The sequence below is a fragment of the Oryx dammah genome, unplaced genomic scaffold (genome assembly GCF_014754425.2).
Source record: "Oryx dammah isolate SB20612 unplaced genomic scaffold, SCBI_Odam_1.1 HiC_scaffold_2, whole genome shotgun sequence".
Classification (NCBI taxonomy): domain Eukaryota; kingdom Metazoa; phylum Chordata; class Mammalia; order Artiodactyla; family Bovidae; genus Oryx; species Oryx dammah.
In genome coordinates this window covers 76,411,364-76,437,579 of record NW_024070186.1, presented here as the reverse complement: position 1 = coordinate 76,437,579, position 26,216 = coordinate 76,411,364, and the positions used below count along the sequence as shown (strand labels likewise).

Below are 26,216 nucleotides of genomic sequence, written 5' to 3'. Positions count from 1 at the left end.
ACTGCTGCTGCTGCTGCTGCTAAGTCACTTCAGTCATGTCCGACTCTGTGCGACTCCATAAACGGCAGCCCACCCAGGCTCCCCCATCCCTGAGATTCTCCAGGCAAGAACACTGGAGTCAGTTGCCATTTCCTTCTCCAATGCATGAAAGTGAAAAGTGAAAGTGAAGTCGCTCAGTTGTGTCCGACTCTTAGCGACCCCATGGACTGCAGCCCACCAGGCTCCTCCGTCCATGGGATTTTCCAGGCAAGAGTGCTGGAGTGGGGTGCCATTGTCTTCTCCTAAGGAAAGAACTACTGATTCACAAGCACAGATGAATATCAAAATACTTATGCTGAGTGTAAGATGAAAATATGCTGTATTATGCAATTTTCGTAAAGTTCTAAAAAATGCAAACCAATCTACAGCAATAAAGCAGATTAGTGGTTGTCTAGGGATGGGAGGCAGGACACAGAGGGGGCAGAAGGGAAGGATTAGGTGAAGGAAGAAACTTGGGAGGATAACGGTTATGTTCATGATCTGTGTGGAAAATTTCGTAAATTTATGCATATGTCAAAACTCACTAAGTTTTGCGACTTAAATATATGCAGGTTTTTGTCTCTCAATTATATCTCAATAAAGTTGCATGGGGAAAAAGTGATGGTTATCATCTAATAAGCCTAACCCTAACCCTAACCCTTTCACCTTGTAGGCAGAACATTATAAAAATAATCATTAACCAATACAGAATTGTAAAGTAAAAATTAAAAATAAATAAATAAATTTAAAAAAAAAAAAAAAAGAAAGTGGAAAAAAAAATTAAAAAATAAAAATAAAAATAATCATTAATCTGGGCTTCCCTGGTGGCTCAGTGGTAAAGAATCTGCTTGCAATAAAGGAGACCCAGGTTCAATCCCTGGGTTGGGAAGATCCCCTGGAAAAGGAAATAGCAAACCACTCCAGTCTTCTTGCCTGGGAAAACCCATGGACAGAGGAGCTTGGTGGGCTACAGTCCATGGGGTCTCAGAGGAATCGGACACGACATAGAGACGAAGCAAGCAAAAGGAAAAAATATATATAATTATTAACCTTCACTCAAGGTAGGTATTATTCAGCCCAGTTTACAAACGAGGAAACTGAGTCAGAAAGACAAGATAATCATGCAGCTACTGTGACGCCTGGCTCAAACCCAAAGCAAGTGTCTGCAAAGCAGAAGCAGGGCACCTGACGCCACCACGAGCTCAATCAACGCCCTTCTCTACCCTTCCAAGTGTATATATGTACCTTAAAAGGTCCTCAGATAACATCTCAACTTGTTTCACTAACCTAGAAAGCCAAGCTGCTGATGAAGGAAGAGGACTTAACTCCAAGCGTACCAGAAAGGCATGTCAGATACGGAGGAGGGGCTGGGGGTGAGGGGCGGGGGGACACCAGAGCTGGCACCTGGAGGACACCCACCTGTGCCCCTGCCAGGTGCAGACAAGGCTCAGTGAGCACATGGCCTCGGGAGCAGTACCCTCTCACAACCGGTATCCCTCCCTCCCCTGGAGCACACATCCTCAGCAACTACAACTGCTAACCACAGCTGTGGGACCAGGCTTCTTAAAATGAAAGTGTGAGACCAGATGGCCTCTACAGTCCTTTCTACTTTTGTAATTTTCCAAACTACAGTTCTACACAGTACCCTGCTGCCCTGCCTTCTCCCCATCCCCTCTTGCAGGCTACTTAAAGGAGGTGGCGAAAAGGAGCCAGAAGGTTCAGAAAGCGAGGGAAGGGGCAGAGGTTGGGGTTCCATTATGCTAATTTAATTAGTTCTAATCTGCTGACAGCAGGGCCTGGAAGAAAGAGCTTTTGTTTAAGTTTCACATTTGGCAGGAAGTGCCCCTGCTCCTCTCTAACCCCAACCCCCACACCTCCCCGCATCAGAGCTTGTGAATCCAAAGCTCTGATTTCAACCCTGGCTCTCACGTCCAGCAGCGCCCGGGCTTCCTTTTCACACTTCTCTTGATTTCTTGCTTTTTCCAGGAAGGAAATTTGCCCCAGATGTTGGTCCATAAATGGAGAGCTTTCATCGGCCCGTATGAAAGGGTGTCAGTAATTCACAGATTTCCCCAGAAGCAAGAGCCAAAAGGAGAAGTTCCAGCCAGTTTGTCTCCATCAATAAACCAAAGACTTACCAATCAATTAAAGCCCCTCCCCTCTACGGGCAGGAAAATTTACAGCATGCAAAACATTTCATTTTCACTCTTATGGGACTCACTTTATGGGATAATAAGAACAGAAACTTATTCATTTATTCAATTAATGATTATGGAGCACTTAGAGTTCACAGGGGAGGAAGCGGAGGGATACACAAGTGAAGTGACCTGCCCTGTGCCTCCCAGCGTCGGGGCAGGAGTAGGGGCAGGAGTAGGGGCAGGGGAGGTCCGTCAGAGTCTCCAAAGCAAAACATCCCCGGTTTGCAGCCTTGTCTGATTTCAGTGGTGTCAGTTTTCCCACTATAGCGAATTTCAAGTCGCCAACAATTTTTAACAAACAATTTGCAAAATTCCTGAATATTTAAAATCAGCTCAGGATAGCCTCCAGGGGAGAGGTGAGTTCTCCTAGCTCCTGAGTATTCCCTCTGCCTCCACGCAGGAAGAGCCAACGTGCCCTGGAGGACTAAAGAGTAATTTTAATGGAAACGACCTGAAGCTCTGTTAACAGGGGTAAGATTTCAGGCGTGTTTTCTTTTCTTCCTCATCATTATTTCTCCATTTTACTTTTATAATTAGAACATATCTAGGTAATTTAAGTCATTTTTTAGGAAGCTTAATGGACAATTTTGCAATAACCTCTCCAGGTAATTTCTGGCCGGGGGTGGGGGTGGGGTGTTCCTAAAAACAACTTCCCCAGCAGAACAGAGCTGGTGCACCAATGTTAAGCATTCCCTGAGCTTGGTGCAGTCTTACCTGAAGGATAAATTCATTCCCTTGGGAGTTCAAATTTCACCCGCAATTGAGAAAACACAACTTTCTGTTAAGAGTCCAGAAGACCTGCCCTAAAAAATCAAAACCTCTTAGGCCACCAAATGACCTTGCCCTTGATTGGGCTGAAATAGAAGCTGGTTTGAACCAGAAAGAAGTGGCCTTAATCTCCTGATCTTGAGAAGATGAAGTGTCCAACATCCCATCCCAGCATCCTAGGAGGCATTTTGCCTTCTTGGTCCCCAGGCTAGGATTTGAGGGCTCTTACCTCAGCAATGGGACACAAGCCTTGCCCGAGGGCTTGGGCAGGCTCACGTGGGCCAGTTCATTTCCGCTTCAGTCTACAACTTCGCTAACTTCACTGCTTCTCTCTGGGCTGCTCTCTGCAGATCTCAGCACGATTCACTCTACACTGCCTGCAGGAAGGAAAAAAAAACAAAGCCAAGTTATCGGCTGAGCATCAAAGGCACACATGATAATACACACAGGAGGAAAAACACCGTTGCTCCTCCTAAAGGCACACATGATAATACACACAGGAGGAAAAACACCCTTGCTCCTCCTATTCCTGGTCACTCCGGCCACTTCAGAGCCCCTTCCAGAACTCCAGCCTCCTTCCCAGGGTTCAACCTGGCCATCTGTTCACCCAGACCTACCCCTTCTGGAGCTGAGCAATTTCAGAGTGAGCTGCAGATTAAGCAAAGCAAACTCTTCTACAATCACTTAATCCTCACGCTACTTGCTATTATTGGTAAAAGCAAGAGTAAGAAAGCATTAGTTCTGGCCCTGAGTCTAATGTTTAGCTAAGGTTTGTGGACAACCGATTTCCATCAACAAATACATCCAACTGGCTCACAGTCTCCCTTTGACCTATAGTAAATTCTTTATGATGTTACAAATGTGAATTCAATTCCTAAACTTACTGGGGAACATTTTTAACTGAATCTAAAGTTTCAACCTAGTGTTGTTATTGTGCCTGGGTAGATAGTGTTTGTTTTTAAAGTAATTGTTGTTTTTCTTAGTGCCAAAGAAATGTATGTTTAATCTTGAAATTTTAAAAAATATAGGTATCAAAAGAAGGGAAAAAAGTTACCCTTTCTTGTCTAGCCAAGATAGCTACAGATAACACATCCTTCCTGGTTTTATTTTGTTATCTGGATTTTTTACAAAGATCCAATGAAGTTATGATTTAGTAATCATAGTAAAAGTATATGCCTCTGTACCCAAAAGCTGAACAATTAAGTCATCTTCAGCTCTTTTTGTTGTTGTTGTTGCAAATTACAGATTTGTTGTTGTTCAGTCGCTCAGTCATGTCCAACTCTTTGTGACCCCATGCACTGCAGCACACCAGGCTTTCCTGTCCTTCACCAACTCCCAGAGTATGCTCAAACTCATATCCATTGAATCAGTGATGCCATCCAGCCGTCTCATCCTCTATCATCCCCTTCTCCTCCTGCCTTCAATCTTTCCCAGCATCAGAGTCTTTTCCGATGAGTCAGCTCTTCACATTAGGGAGCCAAAGTATTGGAGCTCCAGCTTCAGCATCAGTCCTGCCAATGAATATTCAGGGTTGATTTCCTTTAGGATTAACTGGTTTGATCTCCTTGCAGTCCAAGGGACTCTCAAGAGTCTTCTTCAACACCACAGCTCAAAAGCATCAATTCTTCAGCGTTCATCCTTCTTTATGGTCCAACTCTTACATCCATACATGACCGCTGGAAAAACCATAGCTTTGACTATATGGACCTTTGTCAGCAAAGTAATGTCTCTGCTTTTTAATATGCTGTCTAGTTTTGTCATAGCTTTTCTTCCAAGGAGCAAGCGTCTTTTAATTTTGTGGCTGCAGTCACCATCTGCAGTGATTTTGAAGCCCAGGAAAATAAAGTCTGTCACTGGTTTCCATTGTTTCCCAACTATTTGCCATGAAGTGATGGGACCAGATGCCATGATATTCATTTTTTGAATTTTTTCAGTTTTAAGCCACCTTTTTCACTCTTCTCTTTCACCTTCATCAAGAGGCTCTTTAGTTCCTCTTCCCTTTCAGCCATAAGGGTGGTGTCATCTGCATATCTGAGGTTATTGATATTTCTCCTTACAATCTTGTTTCCAGCTTGTGCTTCATGCAGTCCAGCACTTCGCACGATGTACCCAGCATAGACGTTAAATAAGCAGGGTGACAATATACAACTTTGACATACTCATTTCCCAATTTTGAACCAGTCTGTTGTTCCATGTCCGGTTCTAACTGTTGCTTCTTGATCTGCATATAGGTTTCTCAGGAGGCACATAGGTGGCCTGGTATTCCCATCTCCTTAAAACTATGGGGGAATTCCACAGTTATTTCCATAAGACACAGTCTTAGAAGTCAAATTGCAGGGTCAAAGAGCTTCCAAATTTCTCGGGCTTTTGAAGAGTCTTGGCGGGCTCTCTGAAGAACTATCATACCACATAAACTCCCAGGAGTGGAGAATTCTGCCCATTCCACTCCTCTCCTACCCCAGCCCCTCCCTCACCCACATTCTTGCTCACCACATGTAACATTTCTAGTGGAAACAAGTGTAGAATTTGGGGCACCTAGGTTTTTCATATTTCATACTCACACTCAGCTCAGGCCAAGGTTAAAACAAGAACCAGGATGAGAAAATGAGTTCCCCTAATCACTCATTGGAAAAGACTCTGATGCTGGGAGGGACTGGGGGCAGGAGGAGAAGGGGACGACCCAGGATGAGATGGCTGGATGGCATCACTGACTCGATGGACGTGAGTCTGAGTGAACTCCAGGAGTTGGTGATGGACAGGGAGGCCTGGCGTGCTGCGACTCATGGGGTCGCAACTGAGCAACTGAACTGAACTGAATCAAGCTTTGGGGAGGGAGGATGCATGAGTAAGAATTGGTAAAGACGGAAAAAGTGAAAAATCCAATGAAGAGAGGAAAGGTAGTACACAAGGATACTGTCCAGAAGAAAGAGACCCTGAGATGCTAAGAGAAATAAGAGGAAGCACAGATGGAAGCACAGATGCTGGGAACTGACATCAGATGAAACTGAAGTTGAAGTGAGCCATTTGAGGGGGTGCAAATGTCAAAATCTCACAAAGATTCATGGCAGAACAGAGCAAACAACAAAGGAATCAGGCAAGATAGAAAAACAAAAACTCACTTATGGCATCTGTGCACTTTGCTGCTGTCTGTAATTAATACCAACAAAACAACCAAGAGCCAGAATCACTGTGGGGAAAGTGAACCAGGCCAGGAAGAATTACTGCCTGCAAACACAGCTGAGCTGGTGGCTATCTGGGAGCCTGCCAGTAAGGAACCTTGTCCAGGAAACAGGAGCAAAGTGCCCCCAGGGCCAGAGAACCATGAAACTGCTTACCCACCTGCCTCATTTACATGAAGGAGGCCCCTACTCTCCATCTCTCTCTGGCCAGCCTCTCATAACTTGTCTTTTGCTCTAGGCCAAACCTTCAATGATAAATGGTTAATACACCATGTAGTCTATCTAAAGAGACTGAATGGATTTCTGTGTCCCCGTGACCCAGGCAAAGACCAACCCTGCTGTCTTTCCACCCCATGCACCGTGCACTCTGGCCACAGCAGTCTGCAGACTAGTGAGGAAATGTGAGGTCCCTTTATTGTTTTCTAAATCCTTTGGAAGATGGCTTACAGACCTCCCATATTACTCAAATAGGCAAGTCATTCTATCTGCCTACCCTACTGCTACCCACTTACAACACTTGGGCCTCTGCTTATGGACAAAGGGTAGAACTTTGACTTTAAAGCAACTCACTATACTGTGGAGCAAAGATAAGTCTCTTCAACAAGTGGCACTGGGAATGTTGGACAGCCACATTGATATAAATCAATGAACTTAGACACACCCTCACACCATACATAAAAATAAACGCAAAATGGCTTAAAGACTTAAATGCAAGACATGACACCATAAAACTCCTAGAAGAGAACACAGGCAAAACATTCTCTGATATACACAATACCAGCGTTTTCTGAGGTCAGTCTTCCAAAGCAATAGGAAAAAAAAAAAAAAAGCAAAGATAAACATATGGGACCTAATCAAACTTATATACTTTTGTACAGCAAAGAAAACCATAAATGAAAGGAAAAACAACCTTCAGACTGGGAAAAAATATTTGCTAATGATGTAACCAACAAGGGCTTAATTTCCAAAATATACAAACAGTTCATACAACTCAATAACAAAACAAACCAAATACACACACACACACACACACACACACACACAACCCAATTGAAAAGGCAGAAGACCTAAATAGACATTTCTCTAAAGAAGACATACAGGTGGCCAATGGGCACATGGAAAGATGTTCAACATTGCTAATTATTAGACAAATGCAAATCAAAACTACAGTGAGGTATCACCTCACACCAGTCAAAATGGCCACCATCAAAAAGTCCACAAATAATTAATACTGGAGAGGCTGTGGAGAAAAGGGAGCCCTCCTACACTGTGGGTGGGTGGGAATGTTACTGAGTCCAAGCTCATGCCGCTCACCACAGGACAGGCCAATCAATCAAGAGATGAGTTGTTGTGGCAAAGAATAACAACTTCATTCAGAAAGCCAGCAGACAGAGAAGATGGTAGACTCATGTTCCAAAGAACCATCTTGCCTGAGTTAGAATTTAGGCTTCTTTTACACTAAAAGGGGAGAGAGTAAAGTCAGTCATTTCCTGGTCACTTCTGGATCCCAGTCAGCTTCCAGAGGGAATGTGTTCATTTCTTCCTTCCTGAAGTCATTCACAGATGGGCCTCATCGGAATATTTCCTATGAACTAGACAAAAGTATTTTAGCCTGAGATTCATTATCTGAGAGGCAAGGTTCCCTGAGATGAGCCATTATGCATAATTAAAGCAAATAGGCAACATCCCTTTAATAACTAACTTGTATTAGAACACAAAAGTTCTTCCCTGTTACAGGAATGTAAACTGGTGGAGCCACTATGGAAAGCAGTATGAAGGTTCCTTGAAAAACTAAAAGTAGAGTTACCGTATAATCCAGCAATCCCATTCTTAGTAATATATCTAATTTGAAAAAATATATGCACCCCAGTGTTCAAAACAACACTATGTTTCAGCCATCAAAAAGAATGAAATAATGCCATCTGTAGCAACATGGATAGACCCAGAGGTTATCATACCAAGTAAAGTAAGTCAGAGAAAGACAAATATCACATAATATCACTTATATGTGGAATTTAAAAACATGATACAAATGAACTTATTTACAAAATAGAAAAAGACTCACAGACACAAAGGCAAACTTATTGTTAACAGAGAAGAAAAAGGGGTCAGGGGGATAAATTAGGAGTTTGGGATTGGCAGACACAAATTACTATAAATAAAATGGATAGATAACAAGGTCCTACTGTGTAGCATAGAAGACTATATTCAGTATCCTCTAAGAAACCATAATGGAAAAGAATATGAAAAAGGAAAAAATATATATATATGAATCACTTTGCAATACACCAGAAACAACACAAAATCGTAAATCAACTATACTCCAATATAAATTAATTAATAAACAAACAAAAGCAACTCTCCCATAAATAAGAGAGTTGGATCAGTCAGATGCTTTCAACATTGCAACTATGAAAAAAAGACCACAGTCAGTTAGTGGTAGACTCAGAGCTTAAAGGAAAGGTAGTGAGCACAAGATGAGAAGCAAATGCCATGCATGAGATCAGGTGACAGCCCTGTGGGGCCCTGCAGAGGGGAAGGAAGCTGTTCAACAAAGAGAACAGGGCAGAGGCCCGCAGAGAGACAGACAGGAAACCTTGCATCCCCAGAGAAGGTAGATGCTTGGAAACTTTCTAGTGGCTGCAAGGCTCATCTATACTTTCTATTTCCTTCCTGTAATCCCTTCAGGGGACCCCTGAAGAGCTGGGTTTAGAACAGCCCTAGGGATCCCAGCTGCCTCTGACCCACTTACAGCCTTACAGGGCTGTGAGACCAGAGGGCCTCAGTTGTGTGATAGGGCTGTAGCCATCCACTGTGGCTGCTCAGACGCCTTTTTTTTTTTCACTTCCTTGTTTTCACTTCCTTCCAAACACTGTGACTGGGTTTTTGACAGATCAGGCAATGGGAAAGGACAGTTCTGGACTGCAAGTGTACTTTGCAGAAACTTGAGAAATAAACAACAGAGCTTAGAGACTTCGGGTTTTTCTTTATAAGAATTTTCTATTAAGTGGCTTAAACCAACTCTTCCTATCACCCTATGGGTATCATACATTCAGCTGATCCCAGGGTCTCCTTGCAGCCCCCTTCTCCCTGAGCCCCCTGTATACTTATGCGCTTCCTTGTAGTTTCAGTACAGTGCCCATTTAAAGCAGGACACCACTGTGATCTGCATCTTCTGCTCCTGGAACCCCCTCCCACACCACAAGGATCATTGGCTTGACATCAAGACAGTAGTTTCACTTCTCTCCCCCAGCCAACCCACCTCCTTCCTCTTCCTCAGGGTCTGTTCTCCACATGATCTCTTTCTGCCATCATTCCTGCCCACCCAGGCCCCATACCTTATAGCCTCTGGCAACTAATCCCCCTCCTCCTCTGTGCGAAGTCAGACACAGAAGCACTCAAACCAAACTCTAACAGAGCAAATGAGAGTCTGCCTAGATCTCATGAACTCCCACCTGCTCCCAGTAAGTGTCAGGCAAATGTAACCCTCACTGTGTGAGGCCCTGACTCCAGATCAACTCCAGGATTTAAAGAAGTTCGTAAAAAGGGCCAAGAATACAGCCTAAGAAATTCACATCCCAGCATACCGGCAGGTGAGCCTCCTCCTGGCAAGACCTTAGTAAAGAGCTGTTTTGAGTCAGAGAATGAGAGAGCTAAAGTTAGAGCCCTGATCCCAGATCCCTGGCTTAAATGAGCAATCACCACAAGGCACACAGGAGCCTTGGGGTAAATGATAATCCTATTAACCCTGGATCCATTATTCCACACTATCTGGGAGCAATTGTTCTGTGTTTAGACTTGGAAGCTCAGCAAGCTAAGCACTTTATCGATCCTTAGGCCTAAAACATTCCAGGATCTGTGTCTCCACAAGTTTGCTGAACCCTGCAGTCTAATCAAGACATTACACTCAAAAAAAATACAGTAAGAACTTTTGCTACAATCAGCAAACTTCATGGATTATTTGCACCACCACCCCCCAAATCCCCCCCTCCCAGAGCTCTTGCCCCTACTGGATGGTTCATCTGTGGGGCCTGGCCCCTACATTATGGGGTGCCTGCCCTAGACTAAGGGTTATCCAATGTACCTCTTCTTTTGTTTAAATATATCAGCAATGACTATGTACCAGACACTTTATGTAGTAAATTATTCATTTATTCCTCACACCCTCCTGTGAGACAAGGAATGTTTTCTCTGTTTTCGAATGAGGAATCAGAGCTTGAGGATCTAGCCCAGGCAAAAGCTGGTGAGTGACTAAACCAGAATTCCATACATTGGTCTGCCTTCCCCTTCAGCGTTTGGGGAGAGCTAGGCCACGCTCTTTCAGTAAAAGAGGTGAAATTAAAATTGAGTTGAGCACAGAATATACAGGTTCCGACAAAAAGAAAATGGAGTAAAAAGTGATTTTCCAAGAACCAGAAAAGGAAGTTCTCTTGCCCCTGCCATAGGCACACGATCCAAAGGAGGGTGCTCCTGCTCAGAACCTCAACTGTGCTGTTGCCATATTCTCCACACCGGTCACTCCATTCTTACCCTGCTTATTTCAGGTGCCAATCTGGACACATGACGAGACGCTAAGCCCTCCAAACACACGATTTCAGGCCTTGCCCCACTCCTCTACACCCCTAATTTCTGCTGCTCAAATGCCACGACTCTCAACCCTTTTATTTACTTCTGGTTACATCCATGTATCTAAATAGCATGCTTATATGGCTGTATTTTTTTTTTTCAGTGTTAGATATTCTCCACTAACTTCCTACTACAGAAAATGAGGCTTTCACTCTTTTTTAAACCACATCCTACAGACCTCTTCTCCTTCCCGCATTCTCCTAAAAGCTTTTTGCCATTTTTTTTTTAATTAAGTCAGCACTAGAAGCTTCATCATTACGACCAGATAAATGACTGTTCACAGCTGAGCCATGTAGCCATGTAGCATGTTATGATTAATCCCTTTTGTGTACATTTCTTAGTTGTCATTTCTGGAGGCCACTATTGTCTCTCCTGTTAATTTGCTGAATTTTCTAGATCAGTTCAGTTCAGTTCAGTCACTCAGTCACGTCCGACTCTTTGTGACCCCATGAATCGCAGCACGCCAGGCCCCCCTGTCCATCACCAACTCCCGGAGTTCACTCAGATTCATGTCCATTGAGTCAGTGATGCCATCCAATGCTGGGAGCCAGCATGGGAGATCCCACCCATGACAAGGTCACGTGAAAGAGAACTGTTAAGCAAGGCTTCAGGACTCGAGGGGCTCCCTAGACCAGCTCGAGCATCTACCCCAAAACCAGAATCTGTCTGTCTTACTATTTTGTGCCTTTTACCAACTCTCCTGACATTAACAGGGGGCTATCCCCGACCACCTTTCTCTGGAGAAAATCAACTTAGGGCTCTAACTAATAAGTCTCCTGGACATGAGAGGAATATTTCAAATCAAACCCCCTCTGTTAGCATTCTAGCTTGCTTGGCAGGTTTATCCAGACTTTTACAACTACGCATGTGATTGTTTACAGCCCCCCAACTGTGAGAGGCATGGGAAGCCTAAAACATAGAGCCTTTCAAAGAGTTAAAAGTTATTAGAGTAGTGCTGGTGTAGGATTTCATTATTGGGCCAATGCTTGCTGCTAAGTTCCCATATCTCTTATCCACTGTGCACCTGGGAGTGCATTAGTTAACATAGTTGGAATGTAAGAAAAACAAGTGTAGCCTTGAAATTAACCACATCAGACTTTTGAGCTAATTGGTTCTTTCTTGTAACTCACTGCGCCTTTGCTCTGAGAGAAATGTAACTTCTTTAATACTTTCTGAGGCTGACATAGATTAGAAACATAAAGAGAAAACATTTCAAGGGAAAATAAGTTTTCTGGTTAAGCAGCCTTTATCAAAAGAGGGTCATAAAATGTCCACAGGCCTCCAAGGCCAGAAGATAATGTACACAACATTGTCTATGAAAAAGGTTTGCAGAAAAAATCCTGGTTTTGATAAAGACAAAACAGATGTAATGTTTGGGCTGACTCTGTATGACTTTGCATCTTTCATTTCCCTCTATGTACAAGTAAAGGTATAAAAGACCCTTTTGAAAATAAAAATAATGGGCCTCGCTCAAAGATTGGTCACTTCATGTCTTTTTTTTTTCTTTTTCTTTCTCTCTCTTACTCTCTTTTTCAGGCTGATCCCTTGGAGCATAGAGGCTCCCTGTGTTCAGTTATCTGCCCAGGTTTCTAAGACCTGAACGGGAAGACGTTCTCCGTCTTCACTTCCTTGGGAGACTGGGAGGGCACCTGTGGCCTCCGTGAACATTGCAAACTCCTTGTCTTGGAGTTTTATTGGCTTTCTATGTAAACCAAGGAATATCAGCCTCTTTCTCTCCTCTATTTTCTTATCTACAATATTCTTTCCTTATCTCTCTCTAAATCATCCGCCGATGCCATTTTTCCTTCAGGTTCCCCTGGATCCTGCAGGGACTGGATCCTGGCAATCCAGCCATCTCATCCTCTGTCGTCCCCTTCTCCTCCTGCCCCCAATCCCTCCGAGCATCAAAGTCTTTTCCAATGAGTCAACTCTTCGCATGAGTTGGCCAAAGTAGATAGCTATCACTAATTTAGGCCTCGACTTTTCAACAATTCTTTTTTTTTGTTGTTTTTTAGTTTCTTGAAGCTCTCCCCTCTGCAAACTTCTGTTCTCCTACTCCAACCTGAGCTGGTTGCTCTTGGAGCTGAAAGGAAGAATTCATTTATTTCTGTCTTAATTTACTCTCTAAATGTGAAGGAACATATCCATAATAGCTTCCTTCAGAAAGGGAAGTAAAATAATTGAGACTTCTCATACATGAAAATGCCATTGTCCCACCCCTACATTTGATTAATAATTTGTCTCGGTATAAATCCTCAGTTGGAAACAAATTCATCTCCGAATTTTAAAGGTGTGGCTTCATTCTCTTCTGGCTTCTAGCATAGACTAAGATTCTTTTATATAATCAGTTTGAGGTTGGTTTTGTTTTTGTTTTCCTGTGCCAAAATGATATGCTTTGGTATCTGTCCTTTTTCATTCCTTGCTCTGGAGACTCAAATGAGTTTTTTAATCGAGAAGCCATGTCCTTCAGTTCTGGGAATTTTTTTTTTTCCCATTGTTTCTTTGATGACTCTTCCCTTCTATTAGCTCTATTCTCTTTTTGTATAAGTCCTACTATTCAGATGTTGAACTTCTTAGAATGATCCTTTCTTATTTTTCACTTCACAGCCTGTTTTTGACTTCTTACAAGGTTTCTTCAACTTTATATTCCAAACCCTCTCTCAATTCATTTATTTCTGCTACCATACTTTTAATTTCCAAGAGTTCCTTATTATTCCCTGAATACTCCTTTTTTTTTTTTTAGTCTTTATTTTTATTAATGGGATAATGAAAGGTTGTTGCTGAACCACACAAAGACACCAGGATTCTTGGCCTCCGGAGGAGAAGAATTCAATCCAGGGTCACAGATAAGGCTTGATCGCTCAGAGCTTTTGTGTAATAAAGTTTTATTAAAGTATAAAGGAAATAGAGAAAGCTTCTGACATAGGCATCAGAAGGGGGCAGAAAGAGTACCCACTTGCTAGTGTTAGCAATGGAGTTATATACTCTCCAGTGAATCCAAAGAATGTCTGGAGGTTGTAGAGCCCTCACCAGACCTACTCCCATAATTTACATTTTAAAATAACAGAATTAGCCAGAAGGTTTAATCCAAAGACTGTCCTCAGGCAGGATATACTATTGTTATATAATCCTTGTAAAGACCAGACCTACTCCCATAATTTACATTTTAAGATAACAGAATTAGCCAGAAGGTTTAATCCAGAGACTGTCCTCAGGCAGGATATATTATTGTTATATAATCTTAAGGAATGTAGAGGAAAAAAAAAAAGGATTGTCCTTTTTTCCTCCTTGAGAATTCCAGACCCCTCTCTCCTTGGGGACCCCTAGACTTCTTATCAACCTGCCTAGGAAATGACTCTCTCAATAGCTTCACCTGCCTCTGTGAAACTCATAATTATTTTTGTGAAGTTTTCTTCTACTCCCTATACTGTCTGTGTTTCTTATAAGTCTCTTTTTATGTTCTTGTTGTTTTTATTTGTCTCTTTTGGTTTCTTTTATGTTTCAAACTTTCTCAAATATTTGGGTGATCTTTTAGCTTAAATTTAACAGTGAGACACTGGGAACTCCCTGGCAGTCCAGTGGTTAGGACTCCACACTTTCACTGGCAAGAGCACTGGGTTTGATCCCCAGTCAGGGAACTAAGATCCCACAAACCATGTGGCCAAAAGAGAAAGAAAAGTGAAACACTAAAAAGTTGTCAAGAAGCTCTGTGTACATGGGCAAGGCTACTGAATTGGTGGGTCTTACCAAAGGGGGACTAAAAATAATCTGTCCATCTTATCTAAAGAAACATAAATATCAATATCAATATTTTCTCTGAAGCTGTTAAATTTAATCAGAGAAACTAATCTCATGACTAAACTGGAAATTGCCAGCACTGCTGGAAACAACAAAAAAACAGAAGGCTGGCGAAGAGATGGTCTCACTATTCGGTATGTAGACTTTTATTCGTACCCAGTTTTAGAATGGCATCTCATGCATGCCCCCACTCAGCTTGGCCTGCTGTGCTTGATCTTAATCAGATCGTAAAATTGAGTCTGTTCTTGGTAAAATCCTTAAAAGAAACTGTGGTTATTAAGAAAAAAAGAAAAATTTTAAGACAAATTTCAAATGCCAGACATTTAGGAAACCATGAACACAGGTTCACAACCAAATATCAGGAATTCAGGGGGCCTAATAAGCATCAGGCAATGCCTGAGAATGCTCAAACTACTGCACAATTGCACTCATCTCACACGCTAGTAAAGTAATGCTCAACATTCTCCAAGCCAGGCTTCAGCAATATGTGAACCATGAACTTCCAGATGTTCAAGCTGGTTTTCGAAAAGGCAGAGGAACCAGAGATCAAATTGCCAACATCCGCTGGATCATCGAAAAGGCAAGAGAGTTCCAGAAAAACATCTATTTCTGCTTCATTGACTACGCCAAAGCCTTTGACTGTGTGGATCAAAATGAACTGTAGAAAATTCTGAAAGAGATGGGAATACCAGACCACCTGACCTGCCTCTTGAGAAACCTATATGCAGGTCAGGAAGCAACAGTTAGAAATGGACATGGAACAACAGACTGGTTCCAAATAGGAAGAGGAGTACGTCAAGGCTGTATATTGTCACCCTGCTTATTTAACTTCTATGCAGAGTACATCATGAGAAATGCTGGGCTGGAAGAAGCACAAGCTGGAATCAAGACTGCCGGGAGAAATATCAATAACCTCAGATATGCAGATGACACCACCCTTATGGCAGAAAGTGAAGAGGAACTCAAAAGCCTCTTGATGAAAGAGAAAGAGGAGAGTGAGAAAGTTGACTTAAAGCTCAACATTCAGAAAGCTAAGATGATGGCATCTGGTCCCATCACTTCATGGGAAATAGATGGGGAAGCAGTGAAAACAGTGTCAGACTTTCTTTTCTTGGGCTCCAAAATTGGAAATGGTTATTGCAGCCATGAAATTAAAAGACACTCATTGGAAGGAAAGCTATGACCAACCTAGAGAGCATATTAAAAAGCAGAGACATTACTTTGCCAACAAAGGCCTGTCTAGTCAAGGCTATGGTTTTTCCAGTAGTCATGTATGGATGTGAAAGTTGGACTGTGAAGAAAGCTGAGGGCCGAAGAATTGATGCTTTTGAACTGTGGTGTTGGAGAAGACTCTTGAGATCCAAGGAGTCCATGCTAAAGGAGATCAGCCCTGGGATTTCTTTGGAAGGAATGATGCTAAAGCTGAAACTCCAGTACTTTGGCCACCTCATGCGAAGAGTTGACTCATTGGAAAAGACCCTCACGCTGGGAGGGATTGTGGGCAGAAGGAGAAGGGGACGACAGAAGATGAGACGGCTGGATGGCATCACCGACTCGATGGACGTGAGTTTGAGTGAACTCCGGGAGTCGGTGATGGACAGGGAGGCCTGGCGTGCTTGCAGTTCATGGGGTCGGAAAGAGTCGGACACAACTGAGCGACTGAACTGAACTGAACTGAATGAGAAGAGACACAGAATAAATAAGTCAGATGACCATCTATGCTATAGAAGAACCACAAAGCAAGATAAAAGGGAACAAGAGAACCAGGTATGTCTCCTCCTCTCCAGATTACTATCTTATGTAAGCTGATCAGAATGACCTTTCTAGTGAGATGACATTTAAAGAGAACCTAAAGAAAGAGACGGAGAAAACAATGGGGATAAATGGGGGGAAAAAGTGAAAGTGTTAGTAACTTAGTCATGTCCGACTCTCTGCAACCCCATGACTGTAGCCCACCAGGCTCCTCTCTCCATGGGATTCTCCAGACAAGAATACTGCAGTGGGTTGCCATTCCCTTCTCCAGAGGATCTTCCCAACCCAGGGATCGAACCCGGGTCTCCTGGATTACAGGCGGATTCTTTGCCTTCTAAGCCACCAGGGAAGCCCTATATGAAGGAATGGTGTTGCAACTGGAGGGAACAGGCTCTGAGGTAAAAATGTGCTTTATGTTTAAGGAGCCAGGTCAGTGAACTGAAGTGGAATGAAGAGGTGGAAAAGAGCAGGAAATGAAGTCTGGGAGGACTTGAGTGCTGGCTCATGCAGAACCCTGGAGGCCCTTCTAGGAACAATGGGAAGCCTTTGCTGGTTTTAAATGGAAAATGACACTGCCTCTGGCAGCCCAGTTATGCAACCGTTCTAAAATTTAGAAGTAGAGATTGATCTGTCTTGAACCAACATGAATTTAGTGGATCAAATAAGCAGTTAGTTTCCTGACGTATTTTGCAAGTATGGTTATGTGGTTTATTGACAGACTGGGTGTAGCATGAGAGTATCAGAGTCAAGGGTAACTCCAGAGTTTTAAGCAGGAGCAACTGCAAAGATGGAGCTGTCATTTACTGAAGTGGGGAAGAGAATGGCAGCAGCTGGGCTATGGACTTGTCATCGCTGACATCAGAGGAAGGCCTTGTTGAGTAGACAGTTAAATGTGAGTGTGGAATTCCGGGCGAAAATCTGGGATGAAGCTATACATTGAGAGTTGTCTGCATTTGGATGCTAAGAGATTCCCAGGGATTGAGGGGACAGAGAAGAGGCCAAGTTCAAGGGCTGCTCCGTGGAGCGCTCCAAAGTGAACAAGCAAAGATAAGCCAACACGAGGAACTGAGAAGGAGAAGCCAGTGACAGAAAAGGAGAACCAAAGACAGTGGTGTTCCAGAACTAAAAGAAGACACTCCAGGGGGCAGAGTGATCACCTATACAAAACGCTACTGACAAATCAAGATAAGGGCTGAGACCTGACCACTGGATTCGGCAATTGACCGAAATGACGTCTCCAGAGGTCACTGAAGAACCTGACAGGTGTCGTTTTTGTGGACTAATGGAGGCAAAACACTGGTTGGACTGGGTTTGAATGAAAATGAGACAGGTTTCAAGGAGCAGAGAAATGAGGCAGTAGCTAGAGGAGTAGATGTGGTCAGGAGAAGATATGGATGTGCTTATGTGGTTGGGGGGGTGGTTTCAGTGGGAGAAACAGCCACAGACAGACAGATGGGGCAGGTGGGAGTGGTCTATAAATAGAGGAACAATGGAGAGAGAAGGGAGAATTGCTGAAGTCCTGTCCAGTAGCTAAGGAAGGGAACAGGGGGCAATACACAAGTGGAGGGGTTGGTCTTAAAAAGGAACTGAAATGCTTCATCATCCATAGCAACAGGCAGAAAGTACAATATACAGGCATCAATCTGGTGGTGGAAAAGTATGAAAGTGCTCCTTTGCCATTATTTTCTCAGGTAAGTGAGAAGTACGTTTCTCGACTGAAAATAGGGAATGGAGAGGAGGTGTTAAAGGTTTAAAGAGAGGGAGAAAAGCGTAGAAGAGTCACGGAGATTGGAAAGAATGGCAGTGGGCTGCATCCAAGGCTGCGCACTGGAATAAATGCAGAGCTTTAAAACAGGATACTCATGCCCAGATCCACCCTATAAAAAAATTAGATTTCGTTAGTTTGGGGTGGAAGTCAGACAGCAGTGCTCTTTATAAGCTTCCCCAGGCAGTGCTAATGGTAGCCAGAGTTAAGAACCTCTGGACAGAGTGAGAGGGCCTGACAACACCAAAGTCTACTTAAGGGCCACAGCTGTGAATTAGAGTGGGACCGGTCAGCATGGTGGTGCTGAGTTCAGTAAATGAAAGCTGCTATGTTTATTATATCACCAGCCAAGTGATAGAAACCATCCTCATAGCAAATATAATTTAGCTTTTATCTCATCCAAATGATTCACCCAACTGGTATACATCATAGGGTTTTGAAGTCATTTGTAAATAACTAAAATCACAAATGTACACCGTTGAAGTTCAAGGAGGTGTCCTCTGATTCTTTCTATGTGACACTGAGCACTGCACATTGAGCACTGGGGTGACTAGGCTTTCCAACAACTACAAAAATTCCAGGCCACCCGTCCTCCCCACCCTCCAATGTCCCACTGCTGGAGGGACAACAATTTCAAGAAACCCCTCCAGTCCACACCACCTGGAGCCTATATTTTAGAGGGTTCCACATTTGCAATTTTCTGTCTGGTAAGCGGCTCTGCTCCCTCCAGGGAGGTCACCCTTGATCCTAGCTTTGAGCCTGGAGAGATCTCTGTGATGACAGCTGTCACTCAACACTGTCTGCCCCAGTCCAACCTGGCTGGGTCCCTGTCCATGTTCACCCCACCACCAGAAAAAAAGACTTCAGACTCTATCCTGAGTCAAACTGCATGGTCTCGAATGCCAACAGAGGGCAGAAGCCCATCGTGCAATTCCCATTCATCTCATCCCTGATCCCATGTGCCCTGTCCTCCTACCTGGAGGCTCCTCCAGGGAGAGACTGGGTCTCATGTATCCCCATATCCACAGGGCCTAGCAGAGTGCCTGATCATTTAACTGCCTATTAAGTGATCAATAACTGAGACTAACTATTAACAAGTGCAACGATATTAAAAAGAGCTACTATGTATTCAGGGCTTTCCAGGTGGCACTGGTGGTTTAAAAAAAAAAAAAAAAAAAAAACCTGCCTCCCAGTGCAGAAGATGCAAGAGATGAGGGTTCAATCCCTGGGTCAGGAAGATCCTCTGGAGTAGGAAACAGCATCCAACTCTAGAATTCTTGCCTGGAAAATTCCATGGGGAGAGGAGCCTGGTGGTCTACAGTCCATGGGGCTGCACAGTCAGTCATGACTGAACGGCTGAGCATACCACGTATTTATCACTAATCACATGCTGCCCTAGGTTAACACTGCACAGTACTCACACTGATGCTGTAAGGCAGGAATGATGAACACAGATAACAGATGAGAAACTGAGGGTCGGAGAAGTTAAATTCCCAAGTTTACACAGCTGAGAAGTGGCACATCTGGAGTTAAACCCAAGTCTGTGTGGCTGCAGAGCCTAAGATTTTTTCCCAACTTCAGGGTTTTCCGGGAAAGGTGACCCTACGGCGGATGGTGATGGAGTGGCCTCCCAGCCCTCCCACTATGAGTCCCCTGGACTGGCTGGGAGACAAGGGTGGGACTCTCCGAGCCCAGGAGCATTTCCCTGGGAGGCAGTTTTCATCTGTCTCTTTCCTACCTGTTATTTCCCCTTTTCCAAATCTCCAGGCCAGAATAAGCTGTTCATTGTGTAGAGAAAAAAAAAAAAGGAACCGCCACAAGCCCTCCAGCAGGAAGCATCTTCTGAGGATTTATTCCTGACACCATCATTAACCACCCCCGGCTCCGGCCCTGGGCCAGCATCCTCCCAGCAGCACGCAACTGACAAAGGCAATCCTGCTGGCCGCTCAGATATAAGACGATTCATCTCCGTGCCTTCCTCAGAGTTCCCTGGCCCCCTTCCTCCCTCTCTCCCCTGGGATACACTGCTATGACCCTGGTTCCCAACAGCATAAGAAAAAGAAGAGCAAGGTCCCACACCTGACTCCCCGCCGGGGCTCAGCTCCAAGGATCAGCCCAGAGAGCATTCGCCATTTTATCTTGTTGCTTGTCTCTCATTCCCATGACCAGGGGTGACAGGCAGAAAAAGGATTGTTCGGTGGGGCAGGAGGGCCCAACAGAGCCCCAGGATGCTCCCCAACCCAGGCTCCTGCAGCTGCTATGTGCTGTCATACACTGGCCTTACCTAGAGAGCACCTGAGCACGCCCCCTGGGGGCAGACACATCCTGGCTTTGGCAAGGGGGTGGGGGCAGGGAGCTTTGGGGAGGGCTGAGCTCAGTCCACCAGGCCTCCTGAGGGCAGGGTGCTATGCAGAGAATCCCCTCAGTGTCCCTATCCCCTGGAAGACATTGACTAACATAACTAACTTCACATAACACAGTAAGTACAGTGTAGGTAATGAAAGGTCTTCTCTTCGCTTTGGGTGCCCTAAATTTGAAGGGCACCCAGAGATGAGGCTGAGCTAAAACACCTGTCTGGGCAGAGCAGAGACCAGTGGGGTGAGCAAGAACCAATCTCTTTCTTCATCAGTAAGGAGCAGCTTGGCTATCTCTCTGAAACCATGATCACTGCCCCACACATAACACACAACAGGACTTTTGGACCCCCAGGGGCATGCCAGGCCCCAGTGTAGACCCAGGAACACTCCCAATCCATCCTGGAGCAGGTGTAAGCTGCCTTGGGCCCCTCCGCTCCCACGCCAAGGGCTGCTGCCCATCACTCTGATGTGCTGCATCAGGGCCCAGTTTCTTTGGGGCCAGGGCCCTGCTTCATCCTCATCAGTACTCCCACGACTCCTACAGACTGCTCCAGAGTCTCTTGTCCAGACCACGAGCCTCTACCAGAGAGACATGGCAGAGGCCTGCTTGCCTGGCAGCTCCGATATGCTTTCCTGCAGCCTGGCATGTCTGAAACACCCTCCTCTGCCCTGTATAAATCACCAAGCTGTCAACAGCCATCCCGACTCCACTCTCTGGCCCAGCAAACAGGAAGGGAGGCCAAAGTCTTCCCCTGCCCTGCAGTGGGACACCCAAACTGTGTGCCTCCCTCCCTGACACCCCTCCCCCTCAACACCCCACATGTCCCACCACAGCCCCTAGTTGGTTATCTGAGCCAGGAGAGCACAGCCTCTGACCAGTCGTTGCAAGCCTGAGGGGCCGTGTCCGTGATTGTGGGAGTTTTTACAGACACATGTAGGTGTTCTAACAGATGTCTGTAAGCTCTCAGAAGAGTAAGGGGTGTGTCAGCAATAACAAGCCCTTCTGTGTGGCTCTTTTATGCTTTCTCATCTTTTCACATCAATGAGCTAATTGGAACACAAAAACAAATCTGCAGGCAGGCAGCATCAGAATCATCTCCTTTTATGGATAAGGAAATTAGAGTTCAAACTGAGTTGCACAGGGCCACACGGCCGCTGGACAACAGAGTCTAAACCGTAATTTAGGCTTTTATACTTACCTAAAAATTTACATGCAAAATATATGGATATGTCATGAGTCTGTGTGTATATAAATATATAAAATACACTTACCTGTAAAAATGTTTTGATATTTATTTATACCTGTATATGTTATGTTTGACAACGGTGGCTAATTCAGGCCTTCTGAGCACTGCAGATCACAGCACAGGAGAGAGATGGTGAGCACTGAGATACAGACAGCCCAGGGGATTCAACCAGTTTCACCACTAAACAACTCGGCAGGTAAGTGTCTCTCAGCTTCAGTTTCTTCATCTGCACAGTTGTTATTTAGTCGCCAAGGCATGCCTGACTCTTTTGTGACCCCAGGGACTGTAGCCCACCAGGTTCCTCTGTCCATGGGCTTTCCCAGGCAAGAATACTGGAGTGTCTATACCTCAAAGCCCACTCTCTCTTTCCTGTGCTGTGATCTGCAGCACTCAGAAGGCCTGAAGTAGCCATGTTTGTGAAACATAACATACAGGTATAAATAAATATCAAAAAATTTGTACAGGTAAATATATTTTATATATACACATAGAGAAGGGGACGACCGAGGATGATATGGCTGGATGGCATCACGGACTCGATGGACGTGAGTCTTAGCGAACTCCAGGAGATGGTGATGGACAGGGAGGCCTGGTGTGCTGCGATTCATGGGGTCGGACACGACTGAGTGACTGAACTGAACTGAACTGAACTGAGACCCATGACATATTCATATATTTTGCATGTAAGTTTTTAGGTAAGCATAAAAGCCTAAGTTTCCTTCTCCAGGGGATCTTCCCAACCCAGGGATCAAACTCATGTCTCCTGCATTGGCAGGCAGATTCTTTACCACTGAGCCACCAGGGAAGCCCCCATCTGCACAGCAGGGATAATTAAAGCCATTCTGTCTGGGCTGTCGGACAGCCTATAGAGATCTGTGTGTCACACCTGGAACGCCGTGGGCACTTAATGAACAGCATTGTTCATTCATCCTTTGTTCTCTAGCCACAACAGATTACTCAGGGTTATCCAGGCACACCTTGGACTCTCACTCCTCCCGACTGCTGCCTCCAGGCTGGGAATGCCCTGCCTCCCATCATTCTCCACCCATCAGGACTCTGCTCATCCCTCAACATCCAGTTCAAATGCTATCTCCTTCATGAAACCTTCCCCATTGTCCTCGGGCCTCAATACCCCAATAGTCTGCCTGATTTACAAGGGTTTTGTTCTGCCTAGAGCCCGGTGTTCACATAACTGATTCACCAACTTCTCCATGAAAAGACAAGGTCTTGTTCATCTCTTTGTATCTCCCATCCCACTCCCCACACCTTAAATATTAGTATTTAATGATGCCTCTTAAATTAGCTTTAGTGGTTTGATTCAAATAAGACCAGCTCAGAGGGAGGGATAAATTAGAAATTTGGGATTAACAGATACACATTACTATACAGAAAATACATGAACAAGGTTCTCCTGTATAACATTGGGAACTATATTCAGTACCTTATAATAACCTACAGTGGAAAAGAATCTGAAAAACAATATATGTAAATATATATGTATATATCTATATAACTGAATCACTTTGCTATATACCTGAAACATTGTAAATCAACTATACTTGTATTAAGATAAGAAAAAAAGAAGTAAAAACAAAAACAAGTAATACCAGCTCATTATTCTTTAAATCAATGTATAAATTTATAGAGCTAAAAGTCATCCAAGATCCCTCCACCCAAGAAAAAAAACAAAAAAAGTTAATAAATTAACACCCTTCACCACGTCTCTACATTTATATTTGGACAGAGTGTGGAGGATGGAAGAATATATGAAAGAAGAATAGATAGGATTGCTTAATAAAATAGTTATTTTTAACTTTTTAGATTTAATTTTAATTCTACATGAAAGTAAAACAGAAGAAAAGATGAAATTTTAACAAATGTTTCTACATCAAAATAGATATTATTTCCTTAAAAATCCCTCCAAGTTTAAGAGAAAAACATTAATTGACTTATAATGTTGTATTAATTTCGGTATATAACAAAGTGATTCAGTTATATGTGTACATATAGTCATTCTATTTTAGACTCTTTTCTCCAATAAAATTAAAAAAATTTAAATAAAGGTTAAAAAAATTAATTGAAATGTCGGAGCCATGACACTAATTCCCTCCAAAGACAGTGCAAGAGAGGGAAGGTTAGCACTTGCCATCCTCCACCCTCTCCCCCAGCTCTCCATTTCCATTACATTCTTTCTTTTTACTTCCTCCCACTTCCTTCCTTATCCTTACAGCCCACTCTTGCCAAGGTTTTCTCTGTTTGAGTGGATGAGGGGCTCACCAAATGGCCTTTCACCACTTCTTACAAAGGGTGCTTTTAACTAATCATTTTCATCATAAGCAGGTTTTCTCAAGAAGGGCTCATATTCCCTGAGTCCTTGCACACAGGAGATAATGCCTACCTGTCTTATCCCTGAGGAGTGATTTGAGGGTATAAGTCTTCAGTTTTATGACCTTTCCATCAGAACTCTGTAAATATTTCCTCTCCATGTTCTCAAGTTTTCCTTCTGCTGCAAATCAAGTCTGAGACTAACATGACTTCTTCCCTGAGGCAGAGATGAATTGCTCCCAATATCCATTTTCCTCATCCCACTTTGGGTAATAAAAGGCCTTCCCCAAATCTGAGTTTGAAGAGGGTACATGGCCACCCAGATGGAGATGTTTTCCCAGGCTCCTTTGCAGCCAGGCGTGTCCACGTGACCGTGTTTGGGTCAATGCAGCATGAGAAGTGAGCTGTGACTCCAGATAGCCCAACTACCCTTCTGAGAGATCATCTTTTTACAAACTTTAGATCTCTGAATTTCCCTGATTTGTTTCTCTTTTCTAAGCACATACTGTGGTTTTCCTAACCCTTCCCTCTCTGTCAGTAATTTAGTTTTCAGTGGATTCTACTTTGTTCCTTTATTAACCTTCCCTCTAATGATGTTGTTTGTAGCCTCAATTTTTTCCTTTGCTCTGTAATTGTGCTTTTTTATTTCATTCTGTAGTTTCATCATCTTGTCTTTGAACTCTCAATTGATTAGTTTTCAATAAACTTTATTTTGAATGAATAACTGCCTTTTCAGCCCAAGAGCCAACTCCAACCCAGAAATGATCTTGGTGGATGGGAGGAATAGCCCATTTATCACTGAGTAAGACAGAATAATATAACTCACATGCCATACCTTCCACTTTCCTGATCCTACCCATCCTCAAGGGAGAGCTCAAGGGAAAGCCCATCTGCTCCAGACATTTCCAGCCCACACAGATTGCTCTCTCTCCAGATCCAGAGGGCTCCTCTGAATTAAAGGAAATACCTGGGCTACTTAATGAACTTGGACCTTTTGAGAAAAGGGATAAAGCTTCTCCTTCTCCCTTGTAACACCTGGTTGGGCAAATAGAGATTTTCTTTGAAGATTTCTGGGCTACTGATTCTCTGAATGAAAAGGAAGGCAAAAATTATAACCAAGACTCAGAAGAGGCCTCAACATCAGATTCACTAGTCCCAACTTAATTACAAGTTGGGAATGTCATGAGGCACGTGGAAGAAGAGGATTCACCAAGGGTATGACCTTTGAAAGATTAATAGAGAGGAAATAAGCACCTCAGTTTTCAAGGCAGACCTTCTCAGCCTGCCTGTGCAGGCAATCCTATGAGGGCCGAGCAGGCCTTCATTCAAGTTCAAGCACTTCAACTCACTTACTTCTGACTTTGAAGAAGTCACCAAACCTCCTTCAGCCTTTGTTTTCTCATCTATTAAGTAGAGATGATAATAGTCTATGTCACAATAAGGAAGTTATGAAAATTATGTTTGATAATGGGTGTAAAGTTTCAAGCTTCATCTCCTTGTACTTCCTGCCTCAGAGGTTCCTTTTGGGAACATCAACCTACTAGCGACTTCCCCACACCCAGCAACAAACCATTCTTCACCCCATACCTTTGCTCCTGTACTCCCTTTTCTTCTTCAAATGCTCTTTTCCCAGAGGTTCACAGGTACTCCCCTCTACGGTCCGGCATTGGTAAGTCACAGGTCCTCCAGAAAGCTTTCCCAAACTCACTATACCATTTTCCCAACCTCTATAAGATATACCCATTTCAATGCAGAGTTCCAGAGAACAGCAAGGAGAGATAAGAAAGCCTTCCTCAGTGATCAGTGCGAGGAAAACAATAGAATGGGAAAGACTAGAGATCTCTTCAAGAAAATTAGAGATACCAAGGGAACATTTCACGCAATGATGGGCTCAATAAAGGACAGAAATACTATGGACCTAACAGAAACAGAAGATATTAAGAAGAGGTGGCAAGAATACATAGAAGAACTGTACAAAAAAGATCTTCACGACCCAGATAATCACGATGGTGTGACCACTCACCTAGAGCCAGATATCCTGGAATGGGAAGTCAAGTGGGCCTTGGGAAGCATCACTATGAACAAAGCTAGTGGAGGTGATGGAACTCCAGTTGAGCTATTTCAAATCCTAAAAGATGATGCTGTGAAAGTGCTGCACTCAATATGCCAGCAAAGTTGGAAAA

General features: G+C 43.7%; 1 protein-coding gene across 1 annotated transcript in view; it reads right to left on the bottom strand.

The window, feature by feature from the left end:
* ST6GAL1 (ST6 beta-galactoside alpha-2,6-sialyltransferase 1) overlaps window positions 1-26,216 on the bottom strand; it is a 142,439-nt gene that overhangs the window by 104,373 nt on the left and 11,850 nt on the right. The window contains exon 2 of the mRNA XM_040252879.1: window positions 3,214-3,361. The gene's annotated coding sequence lies outside the window, so the exon portion shown is untranslated. The remainder of the gene's footprint in view (window positions 1-3,213; window positions 3,362-26,216) is intronic.